The 22752-nt window shown below is 37.0% G+C and overlaps 1 protein-coding gene across 17 annotated transcripts in view; it reads left to right on the plus strand.

Moving 5' to 3' along the window:
• Positions 1-22752, plus strand: part of LRCH1 (leucine rich repeats and calponin homology domain containing 1) — a 133934-nt gene that overhangs the window by 23290 nt on the left and 87892 nt on the right. The window lies entirely within an intron of this gene.

The raw sequence follows: 22752 nt of genomic DNA on the forward strand, positions 1-22752 counted from the left end.
CAACCCAGACCCTTAGTTACGGAACTTTCAGTCTCTGTTTTTTAAATATCATTTAACAAAGTATTACAAGGGTTGCTGAAAATCAGAGTAATATAATGCTGATACAGGTGTGTCCCTAACTGTGCTGGCTGTATATGATTAAAGTCTGATGTTTTGGAGCTGCAGGAATGGGGACAACTGCAATAGCCAGGGTATCCCCGTGGCTTTGTAAAATCAAGATGTATGTAGACTACACAACTTGAAAGAAAAGCCTTCAGTGTAGACTAAGGTGGGCAAAACATTAAACAGTCTTATTGGATACGTAACATTCAAGTGTGTGTAAAAGGTCACTGAGGTATTCTTTATAAATTCTTACTGAAACAAAGGTATGGAAAACCTTTCCCTCTGAACTTGTGTTGCTGAACCTTCCATGTCAGAGAGACTTTTTGTAAGTGTTTTGGATCTGTTGGAATTGGAGGTGGAAGAGGTCTTGCACTGATTTTCACTTCGGACAGTTTCTCTACAACAGTAGTTTCCAAAGTGAAGAATATTAATTACATAAAACCTTGAAAGTGCTATTCCACTCAAACTGTTTACAGATCCTTGACATGAAACCTGAGGATTTCCTGAAAGAACATCCTCTTTCCTTTATGACTACTAAAAATACAAGCAATAGTCAGAAACAAAACCAAACTCTGAGTGCTAAACAGTTTTCCAAAGGAGAGCTAGACTGCCTAATCCAGAGATTCTGGAATGAAAATTCTTGTTTAATAACAGGACTTTGCCTTTTCCCAGTCTTGCCCATTTCAGATGGTCTTCACAGGTGAATGTAAAAGCAGTTGATGAACCCTGGGTATAGGAGGATTAAGTTTTCCAGGTAGAATTGAAGAGTTGTAGAAGAATAAAGTTTTTATGAAAGTTACATGAACAAATAGTAAAGATGTCAATTCCCAGTTTTTAAAGAAAAGTAAGACTTGATAACAGCTCTGCAGATTTCTGAACAAAGTTTACATTTTAAGTAGCAAATTTGTGCTCTTTCTGAATGGGTGAAAAAACTTTGAGTGCTTTGACTGTATACACCTTTATTCCTTCTTACATTTGGTTTAAACCAGCTGAGCAGGAGTGCTTCTCTGTACTCATCTAGAATTGCAGTTTTCCTTTCTTACTGTAGAAGGCTGATGATTGTTGCAGGGTTTTGCAAGGCTTGCTTCTTGCAGAATTGCAACTGAACTTCCAAGGAGATAAGCTTGTGGAAAGCATGTACAAGAGAAAGGTAGTAAGCAAGCAAAACATTTCTGGAAGAAAAGAAAGACATCTCTATCAATTTAAAGGTCAGAGGTGGTAATATGGGCTCACTGTGGTCCACAGATGAGGAACATGACACAAAACTGCCTGTTTTTCATAACTGATGAAAGAAGTCTCTTGCAAAAAGAGAAGTCCTGTGACGGATTGGTTCTGAGAATGATTGTCTCTGCAGCGGTGGTTGAACCTTTCTAAAAATGCCTCAAGCCCCTGGTAGTGTCGGCTTTAAAAAAATCTGGAACATCTTTTGCTGCAGTGACTACCTTTCCCCTACCAATAACTGAATGTAATTTGTGCATAAAAGTTGAAGTTACGTGAATTTTATCTGGAATAGCAGTGGTAGTGCTTGTCCCTGCAGGAATGTTACTGCTTCCTTTAAGTCCCTAATTAATAGCTAAGAATCAGTAAATATAGATGCCTTTTGTGTATGTTGAGAGTTTGAAGATTACAGTTGTATCTTAGCTGGACTTGAGAGTTGAGAGAACTTTTCATTAACCTCAGAACTCAAGTGACCTGTTTATTATTATTCCTAGTAACAGAAGAGGATAATTTTAGCAGTAATTTTCTCAGAATTATTTATGTAGCAGTAAACAAGCTTGAGGGAACAAAGAAAATGGAGGAAGGCACATGGCTTTTGTGAGAGAAGCAGGAGGAACTTGGGAGGCATAATGTAACCAGATTAATTTAACCAAGGATGGTTTTTAAATAGGGGTAAATACATTATGTTTTCAAAGTGGAGATAAGCAAATGAAACAGATTGGTCCAACTCTTCTGTGTTAGAAGGAACTTAAGAAACTTGCTGTCCAGGACTATGAGGTGGGAATACTGAGTTGTGACTAGCTTTGGAATTGTATAAGTGATTTCTTACATACGTGTATTTATACACGTTGGAAGCAGTTTTATCTTACACCATGAGGCACTATTGTTTTTTAAGAAAAGAGCAACATATTTTTCTTTTGTAATTCTGAATATTTTTCTTTTCACAGCTCATAAGCATTTTTGTTAGTGTGATTAAGTGTTTGTTGTGATTTAACCCCAGCCAGCAACTAAGCACCTCACAGCCGCTCACTCACTCCCCCCGCCCCCAGTGGGATGGGGGAGAGAATTGGGAAAAAAAAAAAGTAAAACTCGTGGGTTGAGATAAGAACAGTTTAATAGAACAGAAAGGAAGAAACTAATAATGATGATAATATTAAAATGACAATAATAATAATAAAAGAATTGGAATATACAAGTGATGCACAATACAATTGCTCACCACCCCTCGACCAATGCCCAGTTAGTTCCCAACTGGTGATTCCTGCCAGCCCCACTCCCCCCAGTTTATATACTGGACATGATGTCACACGGTATGCAATACCCCTTTGGCCAGTTTGGGTCACTGCCCTGGCTGTGTCCCCTCCCAACTCCTTGTGCCCCTCCAGCTTTCTCGCTGGCTGGGCATGAGAAACTGAAAAATCCTTGACTTAGTCTAAACATTACTTAGCAACAACTGAAAACATCCGTGTGTTATCAACATTCTTCTCATACTGAATCCAAGGCATAACACTATACCAGCTACTAGAAAGAAAATTAACTCTATCCCAGCCAAAACGAGGACAGTGTTACACATTTGTTTTTTTTTCTTGTCATGGAGTCTTGTCCACTCAAATTCTCTGCACATGTGTAAAAGCAATCAATCATTATAAATCTTACACTGTTTAGATGTGTTTTCAGATCATTAATTTCAGTTTATTTTATCACTTTGGACAAAACTCAGAATATTTGTTAGGATATTTGTCTGGAGTAATATCGTACAGGATCTTCTCATGGTTAAACAAGATGGTAAGCCATTTTAATATTGGCTTGACTTTCTGTAATCTAAGCATATTAAAATCTCCCTGGCACTTCCTCAGTTAATTTAAATTTTGAAGTGGTTTTAAAAATCCATGTATCTTGTCACCAGGGAATTTGTCATTAATGTTCCATAAATTTAGTAGTGAACTGTGGTATTTTTTTAAATACCTTTATTTTTGTGGTGGCAAATCTTAGATAAATACGCTTGATTTCAAAACTGTATAAGACATTTTATGGCTGGTGCTAATAGTTGAAGCATATTGAGCAGAGTAGATTCACCTAAAAGGTTTAGTTAGTTTGTTTTACTAGAGGTATTTTATTTATAGTGAAAGTGATGTCATTTGACTGTACAAAGAGAGGAGCGTCTTGGTACCACAGTATCGTTAATGTAACAGCTTTATCTGCATAATTTTTTTTACTCTTTATATGAATATGCTAGACTCTCAAAAAAGATACTTGATTTAAATACTGGTTTATATTCAAGTTCAGAATTACTGTGTTAATTTAGAAGTAGAGTATATTTTTACAATAAGTTTGGAAATATTTCAGATGGACTTTTCATTTGAGAACTAGAAACAAGTTTAAAATCCTTTTCTTGCTTGCTTTTTTTGTGATCGTGGCTTATCAAGACTTCTGTGCCTTGACAGTTGAGGTGCTTAGTTTGCAAGGTTTTGAACAAAAGTAGGAAAGAAGGTAGGTTCTTAAGGGTTACGCTGAGGTCCCGGACTGTGGCAGTGCTTGTGGTTTCCTTGCAGAATTGTCTGAAACAAATGTGAATGAAGATGAGACCACTGGGGAAAGAGGAAAAAGCAAATAAAGGCATACATTAAAAAAGACAACAAAACCTTCAAATAACATAGCAAATTAGTATCCTGTGGCTGGGCATAATGAATAGACTAACCACAGTATAGAAACAGTTTCTGGATGATGTTGATAGCCAAGGCTAAAATAAATCCATTTTTTTGATGTGATTATTCTGTGTGATATCTAAATTCTCAGTAGAACTGAGCCTTTTTTATTGTTGAATATAGTTGCTATTTAAGAACACACCAGAAAAGCAGAGAAAAAAGCATTTTGGCTAATTAAATGAATGCCTAGCCTTTGCTTATATGTAAAGCAATGCAAACCACTTTTTAATTCTGAAAGAAATAGTGAATAAAATATAATTACCTTAAAACTTTTTGGCCTTATTTAAAAATGGGGTGAAAATTCTCTGTTGGAACTAATAGTGAAAGCTAAGCAAGGATATTGTTGTTTATTCCCTAACTTTGTGTATTGTTAGACATAGCAAAAGTATCCATATTGGCACTAGTTTATGGTCTACACTGTTACTATTGTAAAGGCACTGTACCAGTACAAACTAGGAATCTGAACTTCGCTGATGTAGGTGTTTTTTCTGAATCTTAATGTTTACATTTAGTAAATGCTGGGCAATGTAACTCTTCAGTCTTCAGCAAAACCAAAAAACCCCTTGAAGTGTCTTGGATTCTTCAGCCAAAAGCTGGCTACCTACCTTGGTGCTTAGAGCAGCGTTTGTGTATGGTAAAGACAGGGAGATTCTCTGTCTCTCTTTTTCACCCCTTCTCTGCCACTTTCAGCAGTATTACTGTGCACTTTTTTCTTCCTCTGAATCCTTTTACAGCCTCTCTGCCTGATGATTTTCTCTTAGGAAAATAAGATGTCATATTAGAACATACATCTGAGGTAAGACAGACAAATCTGGCTTTCTCCTATTAGTCTGACCTTGCTGGCTTGTGTTACTTATTAAATATGGATAATAAAACTCCCCCTGCACTTGAAGCAAATAATGTGTGGTATCTTTGAAAAACTTATTTCAAGTCAGTCGGATAGTCGCTGTGTCTCCAATCCCCATCTTGTAAGATAGACATAACAGTAATTTTTACCTGGAAGAAGTATGGTAAGAGAAAGTGTGGTAAAGGGGGATACACCGATACCTCAGGACTCATGAAAATGTGTCAGCAAGATACAAGAACAAGTGCTGGAATGAATGGGGAAAGATGGAAGGAAGGTTGGAACTAGGAGTAGGGGCAAGATTGGTTGTATTATAGTAGGGAAGAGTAGCATTGCCCCTCACCACCAGCTGTTTTAACAGTTCAGTATAATTTGCCACTGCATTAAACTATCATTAAGTTTTTTTCTTCACCTCTTATTTTTGATTTTTTTAATGACTACAGTATACTGAAAAATGTATTTATTTAATCATGCTTAAGTGCTTTTAAATAAAAAATAGAACTAAATAATACAATAAAAATGCTAAAATGTTGGTGAAATAATAACTAAGGTGTCTCAAAAGCTTGTTGCCTTTTGAGATCAGATGTGTAAGGATATTTGGCTAATGGCCATTCAGATAGGTAGATAATGATCAGAGGAATAGTGACAAGGTAGAGAACTGAGCCAACTTAATCTCTCTGAATCAGCTGCTCCTAAAACCAGCAAAGGTGACCAATGAAGCCATTGTCCCTGTTGCAAAAGCTGCTCCGGTGATTCACTGGAAGAAACTTTCTGGAATGCCAGGCAAACTGGGGAGGGGGAGCTGTTGAATAAAGGCACATAGGATGTGTCACAGTGCTGAAGGGGTGGAATTGGGGACTGAACAAAAGAATTTGGGGATTGTACAGATCTGCTACGGGATGTTTAAGGCAAGGACCAGAGGCAGAGAAGAGAAGGATCAAAGTTGAAGTGGGGAGGAACGAGTATGAGGGGAAAAAAGAGAGAAGGAAGGAGTAAAAGGGGCCAGTTGCATTTAACCAGGCAGCTGGTTAGTACATTTCCCTGGCAAAGCCCTGTTGCCTGATCACCCTGGCTTATCCTATCCTACTGAACTGTTTTTTCTTTTTTTTTTTTTCCTCCTGTGAATGTCTGTCTAGGATGTGCATGTGATCTGCTAGCAGACTTCAAGCTGGACTAGCCAGCAAGCAGGACAAGGGTCTGAGAGATAGATGGTAGAGGGACTGAAGTTTTGGGAGGTAGCTATTGCAGACACTAGTGAAGGCTTTTTTATCTCTGAGCATTGATCCTTAGCAACAGGATGAACCTATCTGTGCTGTCTGTGTTTGTGTGGGTGTTCAATGCAGTGCTCTCCCCTTCTGTTCATCTTATGTGTTTGTGGTGAGCTGTATTATCTGTAAGGTGTGTCTCTGTTCCTTTGGAATTACTGCTCCACCTTGCTACTTAAAAAGATGTTAGGCAGCAGCAGCTCTTATTGACCAGGCCAGGAGTCCCTCAGTATACCATATTTGGCTACCCCTAAGAAATAAGCTTTTTGCTGCTTCAGTTGTTAGTTATCTCTGAGGGATCCTTTGCAGTGTTTGATGCTACCCTCAAGGCAAGTTTTCTCTATCAGGATTGTACCCAACAGTGCAGAACAAAATTTTCGATGTTGGAGTCCTGGTATTCAAAAAATGGTTAACACCCTGAACTCTGTTGGAATTTGATACACCCTTTGGGTGATTATCACCTCTGAAAGTTAGGGTACTTTCACTTTTGGATTTTAATGTGTGCAGTTTTAACAACTTTCTCTCCGTAACAGTAAATAAACACTGTTACTGATTTAAGTGTATGCTGTATCTTTTAGCACAACAGCTAAGTATTCTGAGGGTTTTTTTTAGTAGTCCTCTGTTATTGCTGTAAGATTACTTAATAGAAACAAATAGAAAGTGATGATGAGGGGCAGACGGGTTGAGTGATTTTTAGGCAAGAGCGTATGCAAAACTATTGCAAAACTGCTTTAACACAAACACTGGTAAATGTGTAAACATGAGTAGATAAGATGTGTCTTAGGATTACTCCTATTCCTAGCCCTTACTTCCCAGCCGTTTCCGGAAGTCCTGTTAATATAAAACTTGTTTTCTAATGAAAACTGCAGGAAATAAGTTTTCTGTTGCGTATGCGTGTCTTCCTTGCAATCCCAGTTCAGTTATCGCTTCAGTCAGAGGCGGCTAATTGATGAACTCAGCCGTCCAAAAGGACTAACCTGCTATACAGCTGATTTATGAAGCACCACATATATCAGGGGAGAGAAAATCTGCAAGATGTAAATGGATATGAGGGTTTTTTATGGTTCTCATGGTTTTATAGTTGGATTCTTCAGGGGCATCTCTGAAAATCAGTTTTCTCTGAAGAGGAAATAGCAATGATAATTTCATATTTCTACATTTATTTTGTTGTAAACATTTCTGAAAATAGGAGAAATTCTTTGTGTGAGAAGAGCTTGCCTCCACACTACAGGATGTGATTAGAAGTAGTGTAGTATGAATTTCAGAAGGCATTGCTGCTTATTACGTTCTGGTTTTATTTTAACAAAACTTACCTGGTAGATTTACGGTCATGATTAGTTTTGTTAATAAACCCAGTGGCTGAAGTAGAGAGCTTCTATAACATGATTTTTATCTCAGAAGCCCGGGCAGTTTGTTTTATACCAGCTTTATGCAAACCAGTATTGTTAGAAAGCTGGTTCTGAATTCTTAGAATACTTAGTCATTTGCTCCTTCTCTAGCTTAAAATGTAATGCTCTCCTGCTCCATTTTACTGTTTACTTTCTCTTTGTTGACTCAGTGTTGGGTTGTCATGCAGTAATGAGAGATTAACTCATTTGTCATCTCCAGATTCATTAAGTAACATTTTTGTTGTATACCATGACTGGATAGTATGTGTGGCACCAGGTTGCTTCCTCTGGTTTTAGATGCCCTGAATAAACAAAGTGATACAACTTTGCCAAGTACTATTGCAAGACATACAAGTTTTACCAGCTCTAGTTAAGACATAAAACATTGTTTGTTATAGATGTGACAGAGAGAGTAAATGTGATCTACAAACATTGTAGAAGTATCTGACTGCCAAGATACATAGCCTCTTCCTTGCACTTTACTGATTTAAGCAACTCCTTCTAACAGTGATGGCATCTTTTACAATAATTTGCTGCTTGCAGCTCAAAGCCAAGTTTTTCAAAGAACTTGTTTGGAACCACTCTGAATGGATGGTTGGGTTTTATTTCGTATTTATGGGAGGATCCCTCTGTAGTCTTGAAGCAATTTTTAGGGGTTTGTGAAAAGAAAAAAAAAAAAGCAATAAAAATCTTGGTGTTGGTATCAATTAGGTTGAAATTATCAGTGTTCCTACAGTTCTGTATGAGATGCAACTTCATTGTTTGGGAACATTTTACCAGCAATAAGCATGATCATTTACCTAGGCTTGTATTGCTTACCACCCTGATCCCTGCATGATGAAGAAAAGGACGTATTATGCAGTGCCAGTAATGACTTTGAAAGACTGTGTGTGAATGCAGGTAAAAAAAACAAGCTGGGGGGATTGTGTAGTCTACCACTTCTACACTTGTTCAAAATATTTCTGTTGTGTGCCGGCTGGACCATTTGAAGTTGTTAGATTGATCATTTCACTTTCTCTTAACTTGCTGTATAAAGAGTGTGAAAACTGACTAGTAGTAAAAGATACAAAATTCTTAGGTGTTAAAAAGACTAATATATAAGCCATAGGATCAGCAGTAAAGCAGTAGATGCAGCAGTTTTTATAGGCACCCACAACATAATCCTTATGTTAGGAAATGGATGATGGAAGACAAACTGTGGTGGTTCAGTTACCCTGGAAGTGACTGCTGTCGGGCCAGCTGGCTGAAAAAACAGGGCCCAAAAAGGCATTGAGGGAAAAAGAAAATTTCAGTCAAGCTGACCCTTGTTGCCATATTGAGAAAAAACCTCTTAATAAAAATGAACTTGACTTTTCACCAGGTTCTCACGCAGCGGTGTTAGTTGTTGGCACTGACGGCAACGGACAGTTCTAGCAGCTCCTCTTCTCTTCCGAAAGGATGCACTCATCCGAGCATCCTTTTACCTGGGACTGCAATTTAGTCTTCCTGTAGTTCATGCAGTTACGCTGCACTTTGTGAACTCGGCTTCATTAGCATGTAGTTCATGAGTTTCAGCCTTGCCTTAGGTTTTTCTCTCTGGAATTTCTTGTCTTCTAGCAGGTACATAAGCCCAAAGTTTGGTCTCATTTCTCACTAGTATTGGCCACCCTTTTTTGTAGCATTTGCTAGGTATAAAGCAGTTCTTGGACTTCATTCCATAACAGTAAGGTGCTGCTGGTTTATTCCAAAGACAGTGTTAAATTTATAGTTCAGCCAGGTGATGTGAATCCATGTCAGCTGGAGGAATGTATTTCTGGGACTCTTTTTGATAAGTTTAAAATAGAAATTGTTTTTTGGAAAATTAGAAAAAGATTAGGAGATCCTCTTTTAGTTTTTACTGCACACATGCATGCTGTTTTGACAAGTGCATAAATGTTTTATGGATTGATGGATCTTCTGTTTAGCAAAGAACAGTAAAGGTCATGTAGTTATTCAAGTCTATAGTAGTTACTGACTTCTTTAATAATGTCAAAGGACAACCTTTTAGAAGTGTTGAAATAGTGACTGTGCAGTTTTATTTAAACTATTTTTTGCTAAAAGGAGTGGGAGATTCTAGAAGGGAAATTGTATGGGAACATAAATCCAACCCTTGGTTTGTGATAATTGCATCTACCTAAACCATCTTGAATATGGTATGCTTTGAATGAAGAGGCTGTTATTAAAGTATTAAAAACCTATTTTATTAATAATCAAATTTATTGTTAATAACAACAGAACTCTTATTACTAAGGAACTATAAAAGCAGCAATGTTAAGTATGCTACACAAACTTGTACTTGATCATTTGCTTTAAACCATTATTTACTATAGGGCTGTTACATGTCTAATAATAACATTTCTTATCAAAGAAACCTAAATATAGCTTTTGGATGGATGCTTTGAGTAGATAGTTTTTGAAGGAGAAAACAGACTAGAGATCACTAAATCTGCAGTGAATGCAGATGAGAAAATGTGTGGTGACTAGCTGGTTTAATTTTTTTTTTTTTTTTTTTTTTTTTTTTTTTAATCCTGGACTTTTTAGAGGGAAGGGTTTTAGTTCCCAGTCTGATCCACAAACTGTCTCTCTCAACTTAATACCGTAATCTCTTGCAAGAGCTCTGGAAGGGTATTTTCTGGACCCAGTTCAAAGACCACCATTAGTTCCATTGTGCATATTGTTGTGCTGCATGTGTGTTTTTTCTTAGCTTCTCCCTATGGCACCCCAGTTTTTCTGAGCTGCAGTTGTGGGGCATTTGTGGAGTTAGGATAAACAAGGAAATATACCAAATATTGCACCCCCCAGCTTGAAAATGAGTTGAGAGTCGAACTAAATGAATTTGCCTAAAGGAAATTAATTATAGTAGTTCATAATGAAATTATTTTTTCATAATACTTTTACATTTTCTGCATGTTCTCTAGTGGTTTCAGAATGGTAGCTGTTTAAGACTAAGGTGTTATATTTGGTCATCCTTTTCCAGATATTAGGTAATGTTGATTTTTGGTTGGTTGTTGAATTGCAGCCAACAAAAATAAAACAATGTAGGCACATCAGAAGCACGGTGTGTGCTGTTGCTTCAAAGGAAGACACTGGTTTTATTCGTAATGTTGTGCCACTTGTGACGTTAAGGCCGGAAGTTTTCCAAAACTAAGTTTTTCCTATTAATGCCCCATTTTGAGATGGAGAAAGGAATGCTACTGTCATATACTACAGGTAAATGGGGAAACTCAAATTATGCTTGTATGTTCATGAGCAAACATGTTTGAAAATAATAGGTTATTTTTTAATGTGCTACCGGTTTTTATTTAGGTTTTTTTGGAAGTCCACAGCGTTGCAATACCAGCATTGCCTTAAGGCCCTGTCACATCTTCCAAAGTTTTTCAGGGGAAAAAAAAAAAGCGCCTGTTACTGAAGTGTAAAGTGAAAAAATGTGATGTTTTATCAGATGGAAGAAAATTTAGGAGTCTATAGAAAGTGAACATGGGATGTAAAATTTGTGTATCCCTTGACTTAAGTATATTGCTTGTGTTATGAGATTACTGAATAGCTTAATGCAACTAAATTATGCAGTGAGTATGAACTACTATAGAGGCAAGCCTGTTAGTATAACTAGGGGAGTGTGATTGATGGTTTTACTTATCTTAGTGACTTAATAGTATGATTGCAGAGATAGTTTCAAAATACCAAGAATTAGGCAGTTTGTTTCCCATTGGTGTTTCCTGTGGGTATGTTGCATATATTGCATTTTATTGTCTACCTTACACGTTTAGTATTCTCAACATATTTTCTTTATGGAATAGTTAGCAAAGACAATCAGTAATAGAACAAGCAACCCTACTGACCTCTTAAAAATAAATTTCGTGGGTGTATTGTAGCTTGTTCAGTTGTACTTTGAGAAGACTTAAAATTCTGATGAATGAGTGACTCTGGTTTTCCTGCCACGGTGATGATCCTTTGCGTAATATTCCCTGTGTTCTTTGGAATAGTCATATTGTTATCATGTTATCTTTTTTACTTAGCAAAATAGAAGTCTGTTGATTCAGTTGGATCTTCAGAGTCAGAATTTACTGGCACAAAAATCTAAATTTTATTTTGCTAGAATATAGTTTGTTTTACTTTTGTATGCCCCAGAATTTTAAAAGTATATTTTAATTTGATCAGAACAAAGCCATAACCACTTTTTCTGTAGAAATAAAGAAAAAAAAAATTATCCACAGCCCGCAGGGCACCCTAGAAACTACTGGCTTGATTGTTTTGTGCTATGTAAATTGTACATTTCTATGGCATACCACAGATTCTTTGTGACTTTTCTCTCTAATGGGGAGATTAAACAGGGAATTTCTGAGGAATTGCAAAAAATAGTTTTCAGAATAGCTATGGATAATCTTAGATTTTTAAGAAATTAATTTTAAAGAAGTTTGTTCATAACAGTAAGAGAAGTCTCAGTCTGCAGGACTGTTTTGCAATGTATAATGATTGTTATGAGCTCCTTGTACGGTAAATCTTAGGGTTTTTGTTTCTGCTTTTCAGTGTTTATTTTTTCCCTATGGAAACTCCAGGATGCTGTATCTTCTGCAACTGGCAAGAGCAATTTGTCTCTAACTTCCAGGGCTGAAAATGGAAATCACTACTGAATTTGATTCCTGTTTAATATTTGGCATGCAGCTATTTTTAACATAGTTTCAAAAATGCTTGTAAATCTTTACAGTACTATAATTTTTTTTTTTTTTCAAAATCATTTATTCAGTTTTGGTTTTAGTTCTGTTAACTCAAGTCATTCTGCTCTGATACAAGAATTCCACAACTTAGTTACATTCCTCAGGAAATGAGATTCTTGTACTTGCAATGAGGTCAAATACAAAAGAACTAAATCATAACTTTCATCAACTTCTTTTACCTCGCACAAATCCTAGAATTCCAAAGCCTTAAGTATGTTTGTTGTACAGCTATGTTTGAGCAAGAAGGAATGGGTTTTGTTTGGTTGGGTTTTTTTAACTAGCACTGTCACTGAGGCTGCCTGGTTTAAGTTCAGACAAAGTTTGCAGGGAGCTAGTTGCACTAGTTGCAAAGAGTTGAAGGAAAAAGTCAACATTTTTAGGTGTACAAGTCATACCCCAACTGTAAAACATAAAATACCACATATATATTTTAATGGATTATACACCTAGATTTTACGTGCTTCTTACAGATTTGCAAAGTAGTTATATGTTGTCAGATTAAATACTGCACTTTTTGTGCAGTATAAACTACTTCCTGTGTTTTCTCTCAACTAATTGCTTACTCCAGTAATTATTTCAAAATCCGAATTTGTAAACTGTTAATAGCGTACAGTGGCTGCTCGCTCACTTTTTGTTTCTTTAGTTTATCCAATCTAATGTAAAATTTGGGAGCACCTCTGTATTTCTGCCTTTAATGATTTCATCCCCCTTGCCCTACAGTCTTCGTGTTAGAAATTCAGGTATAGCATTTTCTGAAAGGTTTTTGAAACAGCTGAGCTTGTAGGACTGTAATGTTAGAAGTACTAAGAGGGGATTCACAAGGAAGTTGGGCTGTTATTCAAGTCTCATGCATTTAAAATTTTTGCATTAGAGAGCTGCTTGTTAGTGGAGTATGGCTTTTGACTCTGAGATTAGAAAAAATTGTATGTATCAAAGAAACTGCCTTGGTGGGATATGAGGTGAGGTTGAGCATTGTACTTGAACCAGAGATACAAGGCCAATAGTAACCCAGGGCTTATTTGTTCTTCTGCTGCTTTAGTTTTGTTTGTAAGATGGACCACGCAGTACAAAGTGCAGAGAATATTGATGACTCCTGTGATAACATGGTCACCTACTATCTCTTTCTCTAGATGAGGATTTGTTCCTGTATGTGAGTCATGATGGTTTTTGCATATAATTTTGGTATAATTTTGAACACTCTATTCCTGCCAGACGCTTCTGAGGTAGGTGACTGTGAGAAAGCCTTGTGTGATCTGGGAGGTGTGGATTGTGCAACAGTCTGCTTTGCTTGCATTGCCAAATTTCCATTTATGAAGGTGGTAATTGAGTAAAGGAGATGTGAAGGATCATATATCATTTTTCTACATAATTGAAATTTTTTCATGCTTATTTCTCTTCTGATATGTGTATAATGAAGTAATTATTCAGGGGAGAGATATTTTGATTCAGGAGACCTGAAGCCATCTGGCCAGACTGAGGCTTCGTTTTCACAATTGAAAGAGAAAAATAGTAGCAGGAGTGGCATGAGTTTGGATTTTTTTAACCATGGTAACTGTGCGTGGGCAGTACTGGCAGAACAGTGAGGACAAGGTATTTCTGTTTTGCTGAGGTAAACTTGCTGAGGCAAGACCTGTATCTCTGTCTGAGACTGACCTTGTCTTTAGTTTCCCTAGAGGTAAAAATTTTTTTACCTTACTCAGCAGTGCCGAACAAACCTGAAAACTTGTGGCTGTAAAAACAGCTTGGAATTAACTTGTTAAAATGCAAGTGTTTTTAACCCTGCCTGTTTCTTTGTTTGTATCTATGAGCTGTTATTCTGCAGTGTGAAGCAAAGCTACATGGCTCTTGTCTAGTCATTTTCGATATAATTTTCCCTTTCTTTTAGATCTTTTTTTAATTAACATGCATATGTGTGGGATTTCTGATTTTGCTGGAAATAATGTCATCCTGTGAAAGCAGGCTAGCATAAGATTTTAAAAGACTTAACTGAGGGAGAGGCCCACTTCGAATTTGATCAGAGGTGAAGGAATTTGGAGAGTTCATAAAGGTACTGAATGCCTCTTTAGGGTCATATTCCTCAGTCTAAGCCTTGTTAAAGGATGTATCTTTTGAGTTAAATGGATGCAGCTGAGTAATGAATCTTCTCCAAGGAAATGTTTTGTTTTTTTTTTTTTTCCTACTAAAAAGCATGTTTGTTCTGTATTATCTATGCACAACTGCTAAGGAACATTATAAATGAATGTAAAGATTGATATATTCAGAGAGTCATATTGTTGACTGTTGCAGGGCAAAACTTCTCAGGTCATGTAGTTTAAACCACAAAAAGCAATTTATTGGTTTATTTATGTGATGTAATCGGCAATCAGGGAATGGTATGCTTAGGATTGATATCAGGAATAGAACAGGTAAACCAGAGTGTGGGACCATTAAAAAATTTAAGAAACATCTACAAATATCTAAACACTTTTCATAACTAATCATGAGTGGTTCTAATTCCCCTCTTCCCCCACACGGTTATTGACACACAAGCTCCATGGTCAGCGTGGGTTACAACCAACGCTTGCTCTTCCAGGACTGCGAGTTCACCCAGTAGCACGCAAACCTCTTCCTGGGGATATGGATGTTCCAGCTTTACACCAGGGCCACTCCCTACAATCTGCTGATCTGCAGGCCAGCGGTAAAGTCCCCGCTCCACCAAGTCACACAGCCCACCCAAGCCGTGGATCCCCCCACCCGCCGCACCCCAAACCACCACTGTGCTGGTTGGAGTGCGGCTGCCCCTCTCAGCCCGCGGGGCGGCTGCTCCCCAGGGCATGGAGGAGGTCGCGGTGCCGCTGGGGTGATTTCTCCGTTGTCCGGCCAGGCTTTGGTGATTGCTCTGTTGCCATCATAAGGTTCCTTTCCTCCATTACAAACGAAGCACGAATGTTTGTCCTTCTTTTCAAGCTGACTCTTCCTTTGTTTCAAAAGTCTCTTTGTAATTCCACAGTTACTGTTTGTTCAATACTTCTCAGGGTTGTCTTTTTAGAGTTACCATTTTTTTCACAAAATGTTCTCTCAGATAGTTTTGGATGTTCCAGTCTCACACCGTTTACACTTTTGTTTCTGGCTTTCCAAGTGTTGTCATCCAGGCCATTTGCTAAGGATGGGCCATGTGGGTGCCCTCTCGTTAGTACTAATCTTAGCATAATGTTGTCTGCATGGAACATGAAATTGTTATATTATCAATTTATCAGATTATTAATACTGTGTCTTTTCTTGTTTAGCCTTCTGTGCTTAAGTGATTTTTTTTTAAATATACTAAATTGTAAATTTGTGGTGTGTCCTTAATACATCCTTGTGTATATCTTACAATTTAACTTTGTCTAAAGCATTATGTACAGGGGAAGAAGGTTATTTTGTAATTTTACCTGTCTGAGGCCAGTTATACCTGTGGTAATCGAACCATACTCATAGCTTCCCAGCTGCAGTTAGAAGTAACATCTTCATCTGCAGTTCTGTTGTGAGACCTTGTTTGTTAGCATGTTACGTGTGTTGGCTTCTAAGGTACTATATTCCAAGTTGTTAGTGGATAGTGTAGGTCTCTCTTCCTGTGGTTATTTTATACTCAAGTTTTTCAATAATGTAAAATCTGGGGCATGGATCTGGCTCTGTTAAAATGGTTTAGTCCATTTTGCTCCTCCAGAAATGTTTTTATAACAAACTGATTTCAGAACCTCTTAGTTAAGCATACAGCTTTTGTGTCCTTCTTTCGATGTTGTAGGTCAGGAATGAATTACTGAAATAATCTACTGGGGTTTCTCTTCCCCTGTGCCTTAATATGCAAAGTGTTCGTACATGCTGAGTTAAATAGAGATTGCCATGATTTGAAAGCCTTTGGACTGTTGTATTTATATTGTAATTGCTTATACATGTAGGTAGACTTTTTCAAAGCACCATATGTCCTCTTTCAGTAATCTTAGGCTTTGAAATCATGAAAGTGGAACTTGGTCTTCTAAAATACCTAGGCCCGCATCTTCAAAAGTTTTGGCATTGATTAAAATCAGTAAGCTAGGTGCCTATCTGTTTAACAAATTTTCAGGACTTAAAAAAATTTTCAGAAACTTTCAAACCTGTTATGTTGTCAAGATAATTGGATAAATTGCTTTTAAAAAAAAAGTAGTCAATAAATTCTATCTCTTTTAATAGATTTTTTCCATCCTTCAGAGGCAACATGTTTGTAGCCTGTAAGTTTACTTGGATTTGACCACTGTATATATTGTTTTATGCTGTTGTTCCAGTAGTTTAAGGTTTTGTCTCTGTGCCCAGAGACAAGGGTATTTTGGGTTGGTTGAGGGAGGTGTTTTTATTTGGCACTTAGGTTGCTTCTTGACTACTGTATTGATTTTGATCAGCATAAGAGAAATACCAACATGCTGGAGTGAGTCTTGAGGGCTACCAGGATGTCTGGTGAGCTTAAGTCCATGATGTATGAGGAGAAGGTGAGAGAATGGGGTTTCTACAAACTTCGCAAGAGAAGGCTGGGGTGGGGGATCTTATTGCTCTCTACATCTCCTTAATGGTGGGATTCAAAGAGATAGAGCCACCTTTTCCCAGAGGTGTACAGTGAGGGAGCAAGAGGCACATGAATACAAATTGTAATGAGAAATTCCAGTGGCTGTGAGGGCAGTCAGTCATTGGAGCAGGTAGCCCAGCAATACCGTGATACCTCCGTCCGTGGAGATACTCAAAACGCTTTAGCTCAGGGCCCTGTATAATATGATACAGTTGGCCTTGCTTTAAGCTGGAGGTTGGACCAGGTGACTCCAGAGGTCCTTTCCAGTCTAAATTAGTCACTGATTTTATGCAACACGTGGAGGTGATAGATACGAAATCATGAAATCCTGTCTTTGTTTAATATTATGCCATGTTTGTAAGTGTGTTTTAAATGGTTACATTTCACCTAAACGCATAATTTACTTATTTCCATAAAACATTTTATTCATACTGTCTTTATATGTGATATACTTTCTTTTTACATCTCTTAGGCAACACCATGTGTTTTGTGAGTAAAAAGACAATTGACATCTGGCTTGGACTTATTTTTTCCAGATTGATCAAGTTGCATGCCAGGTAGACTTAGTTTTACTCTGTTAAGCATTTTCTTCTGTCAATCTGCAATAACGTCATTATGCTTAAAAATAAATATTACAGATACATGCTAGGCAACATTTTACTTAAAAATAGATTTGGCAACAATTGAGTTTAAATTATTTCAGACGTTGTCAGGAGGTGACCTTGCTGAAAACTGTTCCTGATTTTAATGCTTTAAGTTTTTACTAACCCTTTTCTCTCGAAAAGCTTTACAAAAATTCATCAGCCTTCATAGGGCTATTGTAAGGTATAAATTTTTGTCACTTGTTGCTGAAAAAATTGCTGCAGGGGTTTGATTGACTTTGCCCAAAATTACCAAGCAGTCTTCTGTCAAACCAATTTCTTCTATCTAGGTCATGATTCCCCAGACCGAAGAGCATCATGTGACTAAGTTATCATAACGTTCCAGCTAAAGGAGGAAGCAAATGGCAATAGTTACACTTGAGCCCTCTCGTGTTTGTAGAATTGTGAATATATGTTCTAATGTGGTTGCAGTGAAATATAGTCATTGAGACACAAATCTCAGATGTAATGAAATCAAGGCACCTTTGCTTCTTCATAGGAGCTCATATTTCATCTGTTAAATTCAGTCAGCATTGTGCTTGAAAACCAGTGCGCCTTTAAGTGTTAGATACAGGTTCATCACGTTCATAGGTGCAGTTGCTGGATTAATTGAATAAAACGTGTTTTGCTTTATCACAAGTAATTTAAGGAGAATTTTGGAGAAAGCACCTCAACCGCTCAACCAGAGATTCAAGCAATGTAAGTGTTTTTTTGTCTCAACTGCAGTCCTGTGCTGGAATCCCACAAAGCTGGGAATTTTAGCATATGACTTCATATATTGTCAGATGTTTTGAACAGAAGTCCTGACAGAAAGGTGTCTTATTTAGCACTTTTTGTTGCCTGCCCTTCATTATCTGGTGGAAAAAATAATTCTAACAGGTGGGTCACGTTTCCTTCTTTTGGTATGGTTCTAGTTGTCTGCCCTTAAATCCAGTATTGTGTAACTTAGTGACATTCTGAATGGAACACTGGATGATGATGATTATTATTTATTATTGGAAAGTATCATTCATGTAGAATTCAGTGAAGTTTACTAGAGACCTGCGCCTGTGAACTTCTGCATGTTACACATCTGCTACTTGTAGTTGTCTGCCTCTAGATTTAAGAACTTCAGAGAAGAGATGACTTTGTTCTTTGCATAACACGTATGTTAGTTATTCATATAAAGTTAACAATTCTTATATATGTGGATGTAGCTTTTTTTTTTATACTCATGTGCCCCTAAAACAATACTGTTTATCTTACTAAATGAGCATATTGCTGGGATATGAAGCAGCTCTTTTTGCAATCTATTTTTAGGAGACTGCATATATATTCCAAACCAAAAGCTATCATTATGTTGACAGAGTGGCTGCAACCATTTTCCATTAGAAGTCCTATTTCTTTTCATTTATCTGTCATCTTAAAATATCAAGCTGTCATGCATACAAAACTTACTGTGTTAAAAGTCTTGAAGTATATTGAGGCATATTAAATGTCTACTTTAACCTTAAAAAATTTTTGACATTGAATTAAAAAGTGCTGTATGCCAGGTTTGCTGTGCAGATGGCACAGTGAAATGGCAAAAATATGATTTGTGAAATGAAATGACAAGTAATAGCTTTACTTTCTATTGTTGTGCAGCTAAGGGACTATGGTAAATCAATGAACTTTAGTCACTAATCATAATGTACTACTGTCAATTGGCAGTTCTAACAAAGCCATTGCCCTGAATTTTTGCAGGCTTTAACTTCATGTGAGCTTTTTATATCCCAATGAAAGAGAAGAGCTTGTAGCAGTAGCTGTTGCTTAGCCCAGTGGCCTGTCTCAATAGCCCATAGGCTGTGTGTAGGGAAGAGTACTGACTAGTCTAATGTGTGTTCTTACCTCCCCAGAACACATGGGCAATTTTCAAAATTCAGCAACTGAGGGACTTCATGATGCAGAAGTGTCGCCTTTGTTTTTAAGTCCTCAGTGGGTATTTCTTTCAGAAAGTTTGTGTAGTTCATTTTTGAAACCCAGTAAACTCTTGTAAGGAGTTCCATGTTTTGTTTTGGTTTTTTTCCTTGTATTACAGGGACAGTTGAATTATCATTCTCTACTGACTCTGTTGGTTCCAGTCCTGACTTTGACTCTCATATCCCTTCCACCAGGTTATCTCCAGCCTGAAGAATCTTAAACAACTCAATCTTGCTTTTTATGGAAATTGTTCCAAAACTTTTAGTATTATTTTTTACTCCTCTTTGGGCTTTTTAGTTCTGGCCATATTCTTTTGGTAAAGGGGCTCCTAGAACCACATGCAGTCTTCAAAATAGAATGATCCATGGATTTATGTGGTGGCATAGTTGTTTGCTATTTAGTCTGTTTGTGCTTCCTTCCTTGCTTGCTTTTCTGAATATTTCAATTAATTTTACAATTGATATTGAGCACTGTGCTGCTCTTTCATAAACCTATTATAACTCAAAATCTCTATCCTCTGAAGTAACATACAATTCAGAAAAAGGGGGAAAAGCGTCATCCAGCTTTGCTTACTGAATGCCTCTTTTTAGGGTACAGAAAAGCATATTAAGCATATTGCAAACAGTGCAAATGTTCTAACAATACTTCCCATTTTTCTGGGAGCTTTATATTCCACTCATATCCTGCATGGTTGGATGAAGATTTTATATTCCCATGCTTAAAAACCCATTATTTGATATGTTAAATTAGATTCCCACCCACCATATGCATTATTTTTATGCTTCATTCATCTTCCTGTGTAGCACAGGTTCCTCCAGTGTCACAATGTCATTTGACAACACTTCACTTGGCCTTTGTCTTTACAGCCATGAGAAGTGTAGTATTATGAACTGTGTAGTTGTAATGCTTAACTAGGTCATGATCTAGCAGGCCACTCTTTGACTTACAGAATGCAAACAGCATTATTGACTTACCAAGAATATAGATAGATATGTACAGTAGAACAGCTGCTCTTAAGTTATCCCTTTGATCAGGGTAGAATTACTTTACAGCTTGCAAAATGAATGTTAAAAGCTGAGCTTGTTTAGAAAGATAAAAGCTTCTAAAACCTCTTCGATCTGACCCTGATAACTTTATCATACCTTCTTCTCATTCAACTAATGCCCTTTTTTCATCTCGTAGTTCTAGAGGAATAAAGCCGAAGGCCTAGTGATCTGCTCTTCTATTGACTTGCATCCATGCACACACAAAATCCTCTTACCAATTTGAATGATTTCAAATAAGGGGAATGTTGAGGCAGTCCTAGCTTTTCACTGTTTTGTAACTAAATTCATGGTGGATAAACAAACTCTTTTTAATATAGTGGTAAAAGACATTTCTGGAAATGGTGTAGGTGGGAACTTTTCAATTGTAAGATTAGTCTGAGCTGGAATGATAAAAAAAAAGCAGTATTATGTGCAGTTTCTTCTCATAACGCTTTTAAAGTTTGTTTTATTTCTTAATTTAGATTCTTAAACCTCTGCAGAACAATTTGTATTACATTTCTGTGATTGTTGGGTTTTTTCATTTCAGTACAGTGTAAGTAAAGTTTCAGCTTTACATAGACAATACAGTAACTCAAACGTTCTTTTTGGGACTCCCAGTTAAAGCAGTTTAGATGGTTGGGCACATTTGATGCCAATATAGTTTGAATTCATTCTGCTGGATTCAGTTGTAATGGGTACTATGTCTAAACAATTTCACAACTCCTGCCAGCAAGGGTAGGGACACTAAAGTTAATTTTCTACAGGGAATAAATAGTACATTACAGTTTTTATTTATTAAGTTCTTCATTCAGTATAGAGTAAAAAGCAGTATATTTTGGGTATACACAGTACACTTTACTAAATGAACTTGCAGTATTGTGGAAACAGTGGTATAAAAATAAAGCTAAGCTTCTGTTGCGTATTACTAAGTTCCAGATGTCTTTTTTTTTTGTTTTGTTTTTACTTTGCTTCTACTGAATTTAAGCAGTGTCAGGAACTTCCGTCTTCTTTATTTCTCTTGAGTTGTTGATTTGCCGTAAGTGTTTGCTATAGATTGTATGCTTAAGCATTCAAAGCAACAGCTGAGACAGTTCAATTGTCTGTGAATAAATGTATTTACAGTATTACTAATAATAGCACAGTTAACATTTTTCCCTCATAAACTCACCACTTTTGAATAGACTTGCACAAGAAGTTCAGAAGTTTTAGAGTTGAAAACTATGTATCATAACAGTCTTATTTTCATTCTTGTAAATCAGCTACTGATTGTGATCTAAAGTGAAGGCATTTAAACTCCTTCTGAACTTTGTACATTGTGTTCACATGGGCAGTCGCTTTCATCTGCATATGATTTAGCTGTTCCTGGAGCCATAAAATAGCACAGTTGTGAAGTTTTATTTTTACTGATAAAAAGGTGGAAGAAAAGAGGCTGCTGTATTGAAAATGTTTGGGTAATTGCTGGTGAGTTAGAAAACTGGCCTGGGGAGGAATCAGTCAGTACATGGCTGGTTTGAAATAGAAAATGGAGGGCTGTAATCTGCAGTCACGTATATATCAAAATGCAGATTTTGCTGAGACCAAGAGTGGAATGAAAGTCCTTTGACCTCTTGCCCTGGCATGTGTGTCCCTGCATGATAGGGGGATATCAGACTTCCAGACCAAATTACAAACTAAGTCTGAAAAATAAATCCCGTGAGCCCTACACTTTGCGCTTGAAGAGGATACATTCATCTTTACAATTCCTTGGCCTTTCCAAATCATTGCAGTCATTTGTTTTTGTTTTTGTTTTTTTTTTTTTTAAGTTAATGCACACATCTAAAACTCCTGTTAAGAAATTAAACAATAAATAACTTCTAAATCTTGAATTCAATAAAGCAAAACTTTAAAATACTAGTTTCATTACTGATAAGGTGGATAATTCTCTCTCAGCAGAAAATAGGCCAAAAGTTATATGGGAATTCAAATTGAATGAATTCATTTTATTAATAACAGTTTGGGTGGCTGGTAGGAAAACCTAGGGAGAAAAAGTCTCTCGCTTGGCATATTTGGGAAGTTGCTATTACGGGGATAGTACTAGGGGTCAGATAACCTCAGTCAAGAGGGTACAGCCAAGGAATCTAGCCAAAGCAAAGTGGAGAGGATTTGTGTAGAAATTTGGATGAGCAGATGCTGTGGTCAGTATAACTGAATTTGAGAAGAAACCTTTTTTAATTCTGAAAGACAGTGTGAAGTCACAGCACTTTCTTTCTGACTTGTGAAAAGTGTTCTAGATTCCTAATTAGAATGTTTTTTACCTAATCCGTGTCCTGCAGAGAGGCTAACCACCACCTTATCCATA

This window comes from Aquila chrysaetos, chromosome 14 (assembly GCF_900496995.4).
Source record: "Aquila chrysaetos chrysaetos chromosome 14, bAquChr1.4, whole genome shotgun sequence".
Taxonomy (NCBI): domain Eukaryota; kingdom Metazoa; phylum Chordata; class Aves; order Accipitriformes; family Accipitridae; genus Aquila; species Aquila chrysaetos.